This window comes from Sinohyriopsis cumingii, chromosome 5 (assembly GCF_028554795.1).
Source record: "Sinohyriopsis cumingii isolate HCF-2022 chromosome 5, ASM2855479v2, whole genome shotgun sequence".
NCBI lineage: Eukaryota > Metazoa > Mollusca > Bivalvia > Unionida > Unionidae > Sinohyriopsis > Sinohyriopsis cumingii.
In genome coordinates this window covers 89,034,347-89,048,826 of record NC_142965.1, presented here as the reverse complement: position 1 = coordinate 89,048,826, position 14,480 = coordinate 89,034,347, and positions in this window count along the sequence as shown.

The window sequence follows — 14,480 nt, the reverse complement described above, 5'->3', positions numbered from 1 at the left end:
TGAAATGCTAATTAACCCATTTGAGATCTTATTGTATAACTTATAATTAGTGACAGTAAAGTCCTTAAGAGAATATTGACCGATTGAGGCACTCAAAGTTGCTGCTGTCGCTCACCTCGACCTCGAACTTGAATCCCTCAAGTAACTGTATAATTATTTCCATTATTATCATTTTCTTTACAAATTGTTACCGGTTTGATACGTGGTCAGTCAATCACTTTTTAACTGTTGGATATCTTCCATAGTATTGCAACGGAATATAGAGATCCAAACGAAACATGGTGCGTCGTTTTCTGTAATATCTCTAATGCTTTTCAGTATATTCGACAAATGGGATTACTACTGAAATTAAGAAGTTATGGTATTGTCGACAATTAAGTATAATGGACTGAGGATTAAATCATTATTAGAACTCAAAGAATTATATTATCTAGAACAACGAACAAATAGGATTACCGAATACAGTTGAACCAATTAGATCGCTGTTAGATTAGTTTTAATATTTTTGTATATTGAACACATAGCTGATAGCTTACAATCTAAGTCGGATTATCCTAAATCCGATTATCTTCAATTCGATTATCTGCAGATCTTTCAGCATTAAAATGTATAGTTTCAACGCATTATTGGCCGCGACGGATTCGATCACGGACCCTGTTCTGCCCGGGTTCCCTTATGGGTCCGCCACAGGGATATATTCCCAGTTGCACCCCCTTTTGTCGGCCTTGTTTATGCATTTATAGAAGAGTATTCCAATTGCAAACAACAATAACCCTTCTCTACCGGCGTATTATGGGACGGTATATATGGATCTGTACATATTGAAGATAGATTCCGTTTATAAGCAATTGCGTACGGTATGTTTTGGTGAAGGTTTTAGAACCTGAATATTTAACAGATTCCAGAGAACAAAAATTATGCTCCTTATATCTCATCTAGTCGATACCTTTGCATTAAATGGTTCTGCGGTTGATGATATCGAGTTATTTAGATCATTCTTTATCAAAACGTATTTGACAAGCAGCAGAGAGGGTGAACTTACCTTTTGCTAAAACGTCTTTTATGAAAACGAAGACCTCATACGAAAAATAAATAAAAGGTCATTAACGCTAGACCAAAGACTCTAACATTACCGAGAGTTTCTCTAATTGGTTCGTTTATTTTGTTACTTTAGTTTTGTCGTTAGTGTTTGTCTAAATTAGTATGTGTGTTTTCGTTTACCCACCAGATGTTTCATTGAAGTCGCGCCCTCTCTACTGCTATAATTAAATTATTATTATATCAATAATGGTACCAGATATGGTGTCTTTTACAGCTAGATTAGCTAGAGAAAGATTAGAAGCAATTAAGAAATTTCTTCCCGTCCGTGATTCTGTCAGACAAAAAGTATAAGAACGTCGAGAATCTCAAGTTGAATTTGCAGAACGTTCGGAACAGTTATTTAAACCAATTGTTGAACCAACCACAAAAATTGTTATAGGAACTGAGGAGACACAAAAAGCTCTTGAAACATTGCCTGTTGACACTGCTTGCTGTATTCAAGCTAGTCAACCACCACCCCAGCAACCTCCTCAACCACAACCTGAAGTTCAACCACTCTGCCAAGAGTCAGAACCAAGATAATATATAAATGTATGCCTGAAGGTATTGCCGATATCGAAAACCCAGACAAAGTAATTGATATTGCCGCGTTTGGATATCATGAAAGAGAAAAATATGCAAAACCTGAATATATTAATACTTTAAAAGCTACCAATTGGATTAAGGATGTATATCATGTCGCTTCTAATATTCAGCGAATCCAAGCTAAGGAAGATTTTTATAATTTTGAGGTCTTTGAGAATAAGGTAGATGAGTATATTAAAGAAAGAATAAACAAGATAGAGACAAAAGGAAAAATAAATGAAGCAGCAACTTAAATAAGCAGAAGTGGAAAGATCACCTTTAAGATTATGGAACAGAAAAGCGGATGAAACAATAATTGAGGAAGAAGGAGTAACTGCAAGTGGTTTTGCTACACAAGGGTGTGGTCTTATTACTTGTCCTGATAGTATTCTTGCTGATGTTGACCGCCTTGAAATTCTGATTGGAAGAAAATGCGCAAGAAAAAATTCTCCAGATATTGTGAATGAAATAACTGATATTTGTCGAAGATTATTGAACGCAACATTTATCATTCTTTCATTAATGAAATAACTGATGATTATTACAGCGACTGAAACAATTAATTAATCAGCATGTAATTTAAAAATTATTATATACACTGCTCAACGTGGGCCTGTAATAGTTAGGGTAGTAAATCCGTGATTGCCAACTTAGAATGCGATTTACGGAGATGGACTCGGTGATGTTGTTATGGGTTCATTCAGAAGGATGGATCAAAGAGCAATACCGATTGCAAAACAAATAGGGACGAAGGCTATTGATGATGTTCGTGATAAAGGTATTAGTGCTATTGGTAATGTTGCCGGTAAAGCATTTTCATCGATCAAAGAAAGATTAGCTCGATTAGTACGAAGAAAACCACAACCAGTAAAGCTACCCAGTGTTGAAGTTATGTCTGCAAATATCAGTGAAATAATAAATCAAGCCGCAAATGAAAAATAGCAGAGTTGGCGGATATATCCCAGTCAGAATAAGAAAAAATATAAGGGCAAGTTTAATAGCTTGAAGTGGTCTTCGTGTTAGATGATGACACTTATAATAATAAAATGTTGAAACGTATATCCGATTCAGCATTTGACATGGATGAGCCAGTTCTCAGAATCCACACGCAATTATCAGCATTATTCTTATGACGCACGACAACCAGACTAGGTCGAATTGAATTAAAAGTTCAAGATACAAGCAGATTTTTTTTTGCCTGCTGAGGCGTTTATTGAAGTAGAAGGGAAACGTCTGGAAGCTGATAATACAGAATATAATGTCAATGATAGAAATAGTTTCGTTAATAACGTTTCTTGGCGTTTTGTGACAGTGCTGCATACATGATTGATGGAACAATATTGAAAATATTCGAAACGACGTCGATGTTGGTACAACAATAACAGGTCTAGCAAGATATTCTGATGATTATACAAGATCACCTGGCCCGTCAATGATGTTTACTAAAGACAATTCTTACTAAGCAGGTTAAATTAAAGAAAAGCAAAAAAAGGTAAAAATGCGTCTTAAATCAGTTCTTAATAATGTTTCTAACTACATGTACTTCGCTTAGCTGGCTTGAAGCAGCTGTTCCGATTTTTGTGTCGTTTTCATGATATTTGTGCTTGTTTTCTGTCTTCGTCTATTTCATTGTGTTCATTATGTATTGGCTGCTCGGGACTACATTCATCATTACAAAGATGTAAACAGAAGCGACAAAATAAACGTTGTTTCATAGGTGGCCGGCGTAGAACAGGAAGAAGAATTCCATTTATCTCCCTTATACCCTTTCCGGCTCAATAATTTAAAAATTCGACCGTTAATTTAGATAACCCAATTCAAATCCCTATTAATTCATCAGCATTTGTGTCAACTATCTCTGCGTATTGCATTATTCAATGCCCAATCAGTAGGACCACCGGAAAAGCGCACAGAAATAGTTAATATTATCAACGACCAGAATATTGACGTTTTTACCTGACAGAAACATGGCTAAAAACATCAGGCGATGAGCCCAAGTGTGCTTATCTAACACCCACTGGTTACTCCATCAAGTAGTTCCCCCGTAACTCTCACGGAGGTGGAATTGCTGTCATCACAAAGAACGTCTTAACCACACCACAACATTCAGTTTCGACCACACATCGTTTGAACTAGTCCAAACCACACTCACACTGGAGCAAAGGTCAGTCCATTTCGTCTGCCTGTACCGCTCTCCTCCTAGTAGAAAAAACAAGCTGACTGAACCTCTTTTTTTGGAGCAGTTTCCGAATCTCCTGGAGTATGGAAATTCGATAGGTGACAACCTGATTATTCGTGGAGATTTCAACTTTCACTTTGACTGTCCCGGAAACCCAAACACATAAAAACTACTAGATTCCTTCAATGTTTTCAACCTCAAACAGTCAGTTAACCAACCCACGCATAAACATAGTCACATTTTAGACTGTATTCTTCATATACCTGATGATAGCATTCTACGGTCCTCCCTAGTATCCCATGAACTTGCATCAGATCACCTCTGCGTTATATGCCATCTTGACGTATCAGTCCCTAACCCTCCACCTTTATTTGTTACTAAGGGAAATCACCGTATGATAAATAGAACCAAACTAATGCATGACATCCAAGCAAACCTAACATCTTGCCTACCTCCTACAGCAGAACAACTCAATAAGAAGAATGTCACAGATATAGTCCATGCAGCGAAATCAGCTCACTACACTACTACGATCATGGAAAGTTTCAGCTGCAAAGAGCTCTTCAAGATTCCTAACAAGCTAATGTCAAGGAACAAATCTATACCACTTCCAACTGCCTTCTCTACAGTTGACCTTCCAGACATGTTTGCAAATTTCTTCAGTGACAAAGTAAAAACCATTAGAGATAAGCTTGACACTACAATTTCAATTTTTTCTTCGTCACCATACAGTTGGGATACAGAATTTGATCAGCAACCATTAGCAGCTATGAACCTGTCTCTATGGATTTCGTACGTACAATCCTGATGAAGAGTGCACCAAAGTCATGTGAACTTGATCCAATTACAACATCACTGCGACTTGAGTGCTTTGATCCCGTATTGCCTTCACTAACTGATCTTATTAATACCTCTCTCTCATCCGGGGAATTCCCATCATTTTTCAAAACTGCCATTGTAAAGCCTCTGCTGAAGAAACTAACACTAGACCATAACGATTTAAAGAACTATTGCCCAGTTTCTAATCTCCCATTCATATAAAAATCTTAGAAAAGGTTGTTATATCCCAGCTTGTATCTCATCTGAATTCAAACAGTCTTTTAAGCAATGTACAATCTGCATATCGCCCTTGCCACAGTACTGAAACTACTATTCTAAAAGTAGTTAATGACATTCTGTTTGCTTTGGATAGCGGAAATATTACAGTCCTCGCCCACCTTGGTTTTTCTGCAGCATTTGACACAATAGACCATGATATATTACTTCACCGTCTCCAGCATGTATTTGGCATTCATGATACAGCCTTACTGTGGTTCAAGTCCTACTTGGTCAACAGGACACAAATTGTATCTGTAAATCGAATACACTCCAGGCCAGTTGATCTATGTTGTGGTGTTCCACAGGGGTCTGTTCTTGGGCCTGTTCCCTTCATTATATTCACTCAACCTCTCTCAAGTGTCATAGATCATCATCCATCGTCTCACCAGTTGTACGCTGATGACATCCAAATATACAAATCTAGCCACCCAACTGAAGTTGATGCTACCATTCAAGGTGTAGAGAGGTGCATTTCTGATGTGAAGTCATGGATGTAACAAGCTGCAGATGAATCATGATAAAACTGAGGCCAGTTTGATCACAGCACAAAGACGTTCTCATTCACATCCTTTACCTCAAACAATAAATATCAGCAGCACCAACATTAAATTCACACAATCAGTACGAAACCTAGTGTTACTCTGGACAGTACTCTCACATTGCACCAACATGTCATGAACATATGGTAGTCTGCATATCTTGAGCTGAGACACATCAGCTCCACTCGCAAATATCTTTCAGTTGATGCCACTAAAACACTTGTGTGTTCATTAGCACTTTCAAGACTGGACTATTGTAACTCAATTATATCTGGTTCATCTCAATATCTACTCCAGAAACTTCAAAAAGTTCAAAACACAGCTCTTCCGATCATACCTAGAGTACCACGATCAGAGTCACCTCCCCGCGGATCTGTACCCTATACTGGCTATCCATTCGATCCAGAATCAAACACAAAATTTGTTCTCTGTGCTACGTTTCACTGTCGGACTCTAGTCCAACATACCTATCCGACCGCACCTACGTGTACACACCAGCAAGTTACTTACGCTCCTCTCCTGACAATCGTATACTCATTATTCCCACTATGAAAACAAAGTCATATGGACAGCATTCCTTTGCATACCAGGGCCCATCAACGTGGAATGAATTGCCCACTGAATTTAGACACAGAGACACAGTGATCCCATTCAAGAGTTCTCTCAAATCTCACTTATTTAGACTGCAATAACAAACTTAAAGACCTAATAATGTTTCCTTCCTTAAATATTGCTAATTAATATACCCACCAATGTACAATTCATTGACGTTGAATTTGAGCCTCGTATATCTTGATGCGACTGATGGTGTTGGGTGTTGCTGGAATACTTAGCTGTTAAATTTACTGAGACAAACCTTGTATAACATATTTATTTTCTTCATAGCAGCTTTATAAGTTAAATTACTTAGCACACATACATATTTATATGTTTAATAGATCCTATGAAGACTGCTGTCCCGTTATATGCACATTTACTTTAGTCGGCAATTTTATCTGCACACATGAATCTGTATATATCCTTACTTCGGAACTGACGGGGCGTATGGTATTAGAGGTGGAAATTTGCAACGTTCTCTGATTGCATTTGTGATTGAGTATAGTCCATTTTTTGTACATTCTTTCCATTCTTTCTCAGTATATATGACTGTTTATAATTGTTAGAGAAATTTCCTCGTAACTTCCATGATATCTGATAGTTCACGATTATTAAGTTAAATAAGCTTCGAAGTTTCTCTAAATGTCCTAAATTGACCAAGTCTTTTTGTCTAAGGGGATTCCGGTTTTTGTAATCACCTACCTTCAGGTATTGCACCTGGTATTTGTAAAATGGCTTTTATAGACTTCTGTTTCTAATTTTTAATTTTTGCAGAAAGTGTCATACTCGTCATTTCTGTTATTATTTTACAATAAAAATTTCGTTTTAATCATTGCATGTTTGTTGCTCTCTTTCATTCGATGGGTAATTCTGTTCTGGGTCTCATCTTGGGCTCTATAGCTTCCGGGTCTGTTTGTTATTCTATAGTTTCATTTCCAATTTCATATCATTGAAATTAATCATTTATAAATTGTACAATTTAATTAATAGCTTCTGAAATATACTGTGTAATGCATTTTCAGCTAGTTGTAATTAAGAGCATTTTCGTTTGATGAAAATAATGTGATGACTTTTGTATTTACTAATACATGTAAAATCTCTGATTTGTTTTGATAGGGAATCAACACACATTATGCATTCTCTATCGGCCGCTCCCACCCGTTTAATATCTTTGCAGCCAACATTTGCTGTCGAATGTTCGATACCTCGGAGGATACTGCAGTTATATATTTTAATGTTTTAATGAGGGCATTAATTCAGTTGTCTCTGAAGATCATTTAAACCAGCTTACTAGCATGTTTCAGAGAAATTTGAGGAATCGGTCAATCCGCGCTTATGTGGCGTGTTTTCTGGCTCAGTCAAGTTGCTGGAAACGTCTTTAAATTTAATCAAGTTAGCAATGGGGCCAAAATTAATTTAGTCCTACTGTATATCCAATGTTCGCTGACCGGATCTGTGGCACTATACAAAAACTATGAAACTGATGTAGTTTGCTTTTCAGAGGCTATTGGAGCCAATTTGCTGTGAGAATGATCTCGTAGCCTTAGTTGTACATAACGTAGCTCGTCCAAGAGCAATATATCGGATTGGTATGCGCCTTGAGGACTTACAGTCGTTATGCTTAATGACCCGCCGTTTGTTCCGACAAAGCTGTGCTTTTATCATTTTTTGCAATTAAAACTTCTCCTTCATGAATAACAAAAATCGTCTCTGTCAAGAGTTTATATCATCTTCAACACACAATTGAGAAGTCTTATCTATATAGTTTGTTGTCGGACGGTATTTACTGGCCTAGTGGAGTCGCTTGTGTGTAATTTGGTGAAATGGTCTAGGAATGCTTGCGAGTGTTATCAAAGCATTTAACGGCCAAGTACTAGTCTAGCGGCTCCATCTTATACTGCCTGCTCCTCTTCTCCTTTCCATTGTTTTTATTAATGTCTGAATAAAATGCACTCTCATGCGACCTACACGCCAGCCGTTCGTCTGCATTTCTCTCACTTTGAACAATATTTCGAGAGATGTGCATATATTCGTTGTGCATGAAAATCACTGTGTTTATAGCACTGTAGCGCTTGCAGTCGTCAGAACCACAGTCCAGGACATTGTGAGGATCGTAGATGTTTAACCTCTTTCTGTCATCGCACCGTGCACGACACTGCGACCTGTGAAATAACCTGGAGTGTTGATTATCGTACGAGTACCTTATAGAACAACTCAGCTTTGAATGGTAAAGTGGGTCTCAGTCACCTTTTCCTGTCTGCATACGCTTGCGGTTATCCATCACCGACCGGTAATTCAGCTGTTAGCAATCTCATCCGCTGAAGATTGTGTGACTCGAAATTTACGCGATCCATGATTTTGATGGTACATGTTATGAAAGTTAAATAGGCATGAGCTTCCAACTATTGCACCTTCGTCCAAGGCATTGTCTTCAGGTCATCTAGCACGGCTATCACAATGACTTCGTTGCCTCTACATGTCAACAGTTTGTCATATACGGCCTCCTTACGGAAACATTCTGCCCCAGAGAATCGCTCTTAGTTGCAAAAGCAAAGTATACGTGGGAAGATCTGAGCGATGAGGACACCATAATAGTTGTCGAAGTTTACATGAACGACTTTGAGCAAATCCATTTTCGGATAGATCACCGTTAACGAGAAACAATTGTAGGCTTTGTGATGAAGTCAAAGGTCCACTTAAGCTCCTCAAAACCTCCACAAAGATATTAGTAAGGGCTAGCGTTATCATTGGGTGGGTTGGCGTAGGGTAAGTAAAGGATATATCGTCCTCTGCACCGTTCTGTCTGCAGTCATGGTGATTGTGTAGAGTAAGGACTTCCAGCCAATATTCCTGGTACATCTATAGCAGTAGGGGTGCTGTGCAAAAGAACAAGCACTTTTGCTCCCGTGCTAGGCCCAACCCTTTTGGTGTAGTTTCCTTCCATTTCAGAGAGATCGGTACTGAATGCTACTGCGTTGCTTTTGTCTTGAATGGGCCGACAATATATCGCCTCGTTATAGTGTCAGCTGTTACCTACTGTTTTCGACAGTTATTGACCTTAGTTCATATATAAGCGTACACCTTACCCAAAAACCATAGTTGCGTTTTAAGACACAATTATTGCACTACACACTCTCCTGTTGCAACACCTATTCTACATTCCTCTGCAAAAATCTGAAACGTGCCCATGATAAAGGCATGTCTCGAATGCGATATAATTCCTCAGTGATTTTAGTCTCTTCCGGGTAAAGCTGGTGGACAAAACTGCCCACCTTTCGGCTACTGTTGTTAGTCAAATTTGGATAGCATAAGTAATGATTGTAGTGTGGCCTTGAAATAGGAGCTGATGATTGTTTGTAACGTTTGCCAACAAATAAAACGATAGGGTGTTACTGGTAGAGCATGCGCACACATGAAACAGTAATGCGATCCTCGACAGTAACAACTTGATAGTAAAAGCACGTCTTCGCTGTAATGTGTACGCTCGACCCATGGGTTAATTTCATTGGAAATCTTTCGTACCAGCCTGATAACCTGCCGGGACTGCTTTCTATTCTAGCTCCTACTAACATCTGATAGATCATCCTCGTTGTCGTCACGAAGGCCTCGTCGAATTATATTACTTCTTTATAGCTGAACGGACAACCGTCAACCAGTATTTGTGCGCGCAGGATCATCAGGCTCTTCGTCTGTAACGCGGATGAAGCTAGTCTCGTCAGAAGCAAAGTGGATGGATTCCACGATACCGTTTGCAGTCTACAGTGAAATAGACAGTTCCAGGGACAAGGCCATATGTCAATAACCTTATTACTAGCATATAATAGTGGATATTCAGTCTTGCATATCTTGTTGGCGTATAGCTGCTCCAAAACATGACATTATTATTTACAAAGCAGACGTGGTTGTTGCCTAGCTCTTGCTCGAACGCGGACCATGTTATTGTGAATGTCGATAATATTACCAGGTAACAGTCACTTGCGCAGCCGCTAGTTGACAGAGGCTAACCGGGACGTGGACATCTCCAAAACCCCTAGTATGTAAGATCGTTTTGGTTCTTTAGATGACATTTTGCAAGTTTATTATTGTCCTTTGAACCTAGAAGTGTCAGAAGAAAACAATGATTTGATCGAACGTTGAGGTTATTTCAGAGAGGCTGTGAACCATCCACGCAGTGGGAAATGAGAGAAGATTGGTCCCTATCATTCTCGTTGGAGCTTCTCTTTTACCCTGGTTACTGAGAAAGACCATTTAAACCTCAGGTCTAAGAGACATAGCCTGCCAACTAGTTTAATAAGGCTACAAAGACGTCAGTAAGATAATGTCACCGACGGAATCCAATTTTTGAGGTTTGAAACTCCTTGTTTGCCAACTTCACTACAATGTATCGGATAGTCTCTTTCCAAGTCTATCAGTTCTCTTTTTGTGCCTAACAGAAGCCCCAACCTCTGTGACATAGTTATTCACTTTATTCTCTACAAGTATGGGGCATAAAGCTCCTTACGTGTGCGATATATGTGTTGTAGGCTTGCGTTAAACTGGTATTTCTCATGCCTGCTTTCGTTGTCCTTACTGCACTGCGCCTCTGGTTATCGCCGCAGCACCGAGACTTGACGTGTGTTTCAGTTAATCAAAGTTAGCTATAGCCAAAGTATAATTTTTATAACTAAGAAATTTTAGAAGAAGAAGTCTCCAATCTTCATTACTGCATCTTTGTAATCCATGCTATTTCGTAAGGTTACAAATTTGAAATGGATCTTTTGAAACCAATAATTCTTTGCTGCCTTTACATTTTTAATTAGCATCAATACGAGGATTACAAATTGTCTCCGGTTTGTTTGTGGGTATGTACTAATCGATACCATATCTTATAGTTGCCATATGAATGACAGAGCTGGTAATCTGATAGTGTGCCCCATCTACACAATAAACATAGTATTGGTAAGACAATCACTTTGTCTTGCTGCTGTGGAGGTGTTACTTCTCAAAAACCAAAAGAACACTCTTACCAAGCACCAAGTGCTAATAAAAATCAAGGCCTTTTAGACAACTACTTTATAATGCAATAGACAGACATTCCCCTAACACATTTTCTCCAAGATACAAATTCATCGAATAAAACATTTTTTCAACCAGTTCTGTGCAAATTTTATTTTGTTATATTTTCTCTCTTATGTTTTATTGGAATTACTCTGTTTAAAAGTTATTGGACAAAATGTAGCTCTAATACATGTAACCCTAACATGAATAAATGTAATCCATAAAGTATCAAGTATAATTAAGTTTGGTATTTGCTTCTTTTCTATCTGTGATATATTCAAATCATCAATTTGTAGATAGTTGATCCTGTGATGACAAGATTGATTAGATACTAAAATTTATCTTGCCTTTCGTTGTCTGCGACAGTTGATCGAAATGTTATAGAATAAATACAATATCTCAGTGGTCCCCAAACTTTGTGTGTCTAACAGTACATTTGAGAATATAGGAGAGATTGGCCGACATCAACCACTACTACTTACAAACACTAATGTGTCTTTCCATACAAATAACGTTCAGGTTCTTGCAAATTCATAATTGTAACGTACGTTCAATAATCATAGTACGGCCTTCATTATTCAGTATAACCTCTTTCCGTAAAACGTATAATCTAATTACTAAATTTCGGAGCCTAGAACACGTACACCCTAAAAAGCCTTGGCGGTCGCAATGGCCGTGTTAGGGATATTGCAATATCTGTTACACAAAGCAACACAACGTTATACAAATTCACGTCTATACTATCATGACATATTTTGAAAATAGAATACACCGCTTGAATACGAGAATAAAAGACAAAGCAGTTTATGGATAGACACAAATTCTCCATCGCCTGTTCAAGCAGGACATTTTTTCGAAATCTTTTGGACATTTTATATGCGATATCCTTTGCAACAAAGGAATAATTCTCAATCGCATGCTGCCAGAACACACCACAGTGAATGAGCATTACTATGTCACAGTAATAGGTAAGTAGTTACGTGAAGCTATTCCCAAAATAGCACCGAGATCTACGTAGGAATAGCTTAATTATCAAGGAGAAACACCCCCGTACACACATGTCACATGTTTGATTGTAACGCAGAACTTAGCATACCTTGGTTTCCAAATCTTAAATTACCCAACATGCAATCGAGACATCTGACCTTTAACGAAATTGAAAGATTAGTTAGACGAAGACCACTACGAAGGCAGAGCAGAGACAGGGGATACAATCACCCCTTCCCTACCCATGCTGTCACGTACGACGCTGATGCAATGTGTTCACGACTTCGATAACAGGATTAAAGAAACACATTTAGTTGAAGCGAAGTTACTTTGAGAAAGACTACTACTATTATTGTTAACAATTACATTTACTTTTATCTTCACAATGTTTGCTCTGTAAGAGTTTGATCAACCTTTATACTTTTCATACATATTTGGGGAATCTTTTCAATTATGTTGTACCAGAAATCAGTTTGTATGTTCAGCTTCATATTGTAATTTTTAAGTTTTGTTTGTGTTCTTTATTGTTAAGATATTGGAGCCTAAGCCATTCTTTTCCCAATTAGCCACAAGTTGTACATCTGATATTTAAATAATGTCAAAACGATATAATGTTTCAAACATATAACGATTCTGAAATACGTAGAGGTTAGACGAAAAATGATTATAAACACACTATGTCATTCAATATCATCCTGTTGCATGTCTATGAATCTAACCAAACCTTTGAGGTTTTCGAACTTGATGTATGTACGGACTTTGTGAGTGAATAGTAGCGTTTTTAAACGATATCTCAATAAAGATGACAGGTAACATCTATTAACTAAGAATCATTTAGAAATCAAGCAAAGATATGATATCACGATCAATAGATACAGATCGGATAATAATTTCTAAAAGCGAAAGCCCTCATTAAATGTAAGCATCTAACTCTACAATAAGTTGGCAGTAATTCGCTTAAGTCTTTGATCTGGAAGAAAAACGACATAAACGGGTGCCTTTAAAATATAGGTTTTTTGTTACTATTTGTATGAAGTTTATGTTTTTCCTACATGATAGAAACACAAGCTAAATAACCTTTAGAAGCCACAATCAATAAACACAAACAGATCAACATGTAAACGTATATATATATATATATATATATATATATATATATATTTATATTTGTAAGAATCGATTTACATGCTGCAGAAAGATCTAAGTCCATATATTAAATTCATTTATTTGAACATTATCATTGTAAAAAATAATTATTTGTGTTATACCGAAATCTTCACTCACGATTTTGTTTAAAAATCATGAAATATGTTGTAATTATTATTAGCAATATTTATTGATTATAGATTTAATTTAAAAATGTTTGGAGACCGAATAAACTTGCTCTATATCGATACTATTTGAATTTCAATAAGGTCCGTTTTTATCAGACAAAATATGGTTTTGTTTTCAGACTAGGGTTTAGGGATTTGATAGCAAACGTGAAGTTTATACCTATTCTGCATTTATTCACATTGCTATGATAATTTGATTCTGCTAACATCGCAAGTCACACTGTCCTCTATATATCTTAACATAGACATCTCTGTCTAATCTATGTGTACTTATAACATTATTTACATTAGGTTATGATAGGTGTTTTTAGTTTACTATTTTGTTTTCGTTTCATCACGCATTTGTCCAACCCTAGCATTAATCTAAATTGCTAGAGAGGATAAGGTGATACATAGGTTATGTTTTCGTTGAATTATAATTTCATTATTTAATTGACACAAACGTTTCGAGTTTAATTCTATATCTAACTTATTCGCAGGGTGGGTCAAAATAATAGCGAATAAACAATTATTATCTTGTACTTGATGTGTGCATTTGTGATAAACATTATAAATAAACATGTTGTGTGTTTTCAAGCCTGACGTAATATTTCATGGCTTTTAATTATCATAGCATGATCACAGCTACTCAGAAGGTAGCATAAAGGGTATGTAGGGCTTCGAAGTCTGTAGACCAAAAATACAAGTGTTAAAATGATACTGAATTTATGATAATTTTAGAAGTTATACAAATGTAATGGGTGATTTTAATAATAAATATATCATGACGTTAGAAGTGCCATCAATTATATGTATGATGATGAGGACAAGTTTATGAAGTAATACAAACTATGTTTTGTGTTGATGAGACTGAAGTTATAGCGACTTAGGTTGGTTGTTTAAATATTTCGCGTGTGACTCTGATTATATATATATATATATATATATATATATATATATATATATATATATATATATATATATATATATATATATATATATGCCGTTTAAAAAATAAACATAAATTGGCTATTTTCTGGGGAAACATACTACAATGACAAGAAA